Source organism: Dipodomys ordii, unplaced genomic scaffold (assembly GCF_000151885.1).
Source record: "Dipodomys ordii isolate 6190 unplaced genomic scaffold, Dord_2.0 Scaffold2, whole genome shotgun sequence".
In the NCBI taxonomy this organism is placed as follows: domain Eukaryota; kingdom Metazoa; phylum Chordata; class Mammalia; order Rodentia; family Heteromyidae; genus Dipodomys; species Dipodomys ordii.
The window spans coordinates 893,944-895,892 of record NW_012267218.1 but is presented as its reverse complement, the minus strand read 5'-3'; positions in this window follow the sequence as shown (position 1 = coordinate 895,892).

Sequence of the window (1,949 nt, the reverse complement as noted above, 5' to 3'; positions counted from 1 at the left end):
CACTGCCAGACAGACCACTGCCAGACAAGACCACTGCCAGACAGACCACTGCCAGACAGACCACTGCCAGACAGACCACTGCCAGCCAAGACCACTGCCAGACAGACCACTGCCAGATAGACCACTACCAGACAGACCACTGCCAGACAGACCACTGCCAGACAGAACACTGCCAGACAGACCACTGCCAGACAGAACACTGCCAGACAAGACCACTGCCAGACAGACCACTGCCAGACAGACCACTGCCAGACAGACCACTGCCAGACAGACCACTGCCAGACAGACCACAGCCAGACAGACCACTGCCAGCCAAGGTAAGCAAACTTTGCCTGGCTGCATCCCAGGGGACCTGCAGAGTTTCAGCCACCCCTGCAGCAGGTAGACATGGCCTCTCACCTGGGATCAGGTGTGGTGAGAATCCTACCAGAGCCAGCAGCAGCCCTCAGGAGAGCTCACCCTACCTGACCCCAGGGACCCCTGCAGACCAGAGCAGCTGGAGCCCTGGTGACCATTGTAGCCCCGGACAGCTGGCAGATGACCCCATGGGGAGCTAGTGACTAGCCAGAGTCCCAAGGGGTGTCTACCCACGCCTAGGCCAGGGTCAGCCAAGCCCTTCCCAGCAAGCACAGAGCCCTCGCTGGGGCTGCTGACCCTCCAAGGGGGAAGCATGGCCGGCATGCATGGGCCGTGACCGCAAGCAGGCCGGGCTGCGGGGTCCAGCCAGCCCCGCCCGCCAGCTGAGCCGGGCCTCCCTGGAGTCAGGAATGCAGCTCTCTAGGATGCCCGCCCATTCCTGTCGGGCCGGCAGCCCTTCCCAGGAGTCCTGTGCCCAGCCTGCACACCAGAGGCCGGGGCGGGGGCCGGACAGGGTGTCCACTGCTGCCCGTTTCCTTCCAGCTGGAGAAGAGATACTGCCTCCATGGCTTCCGCCTGGGACAGGGCCTGAGTCCTCCTGCGACCCAGCTGCCCAGCGCCCATGCTGGCGCTCAGAGGACAAGGCCACCGCCCCGTCCTGCTGTAATGGAAACTTCTCGGCTGGGCTGTGAGTAGCGGCAGCTCCGGTTCCCGCCCTGCGTGGGATTTTGATACCTGGCAGGAGCCTGAAGGGCCAGGTCAGGTTGGCCGCCCCACAGGACAGCCGCAGCCCCGCGGAGACCCAGGTGGGCGATGCCTCTGGTTACAGACGTATGTGTGCACGTGTGTGTCCGTCGGCATCTCCCTGGGTGAGTGTGTGTCTGTCCACGAGTGTCTGTGTCTCTGTGCGTGTGTGAATGTGTGTGTACTGTGTGTAAGGGACCTGAGGAGGCTCTGGCACCCTGGGGGCCCGGCCTGCCTCCAGCCTTTCGGAGGAGGCCGCGTGGAACGGGCCGGGCAGCCAAGCCCGGTGCAGCCTGGCCTCCCCAGGATGAGCGCCTGACCCATGTCCCAACACACTGCAGGGGTGAAGCAGGCGGGGAGCCGTCAGGCTGGGGTAGCAGTGGGGAGGCAGCTGAGATCAGAGCTGTGTCACAGGCGAGGGGCAGAAGGGCGGTGGCGGGCAGCAGCCGTCCACCGACACAGAGGTGAGGCCAGCCGAGCTCCCGAAAGCAGCTTTGCGTCCATCTCAGGTAGCGGAAATGGGCTCACTTCCTGGGCCCCCAACCCAGTTCCCAGCGCCTGCTTCCAGCCAAGAGCTTCTTCTCCCGGGGCCTCCTGGGCTCCAGGCCGGCGGCTGGCGCCCCGTGGGCAGCAGGCAAGGCCGGCCGGCCGCAGCGCCGCCCGGCAGCCCTCTCTCTCTCTCTCTGCCCCCAGACTCCCTGCTTCTGGGGAACACAGTGCACCTGCGCCAAATCTACAGGGGGTCGGGAGCGGTTCTCAGGTCATCTCCCCGAGCAGAGGCCAAGGCCCTGGCAGAGCACCCCCTCCCCAGGCGGGTGACATGGACTGGCAGTGACATTCTGCAGGCC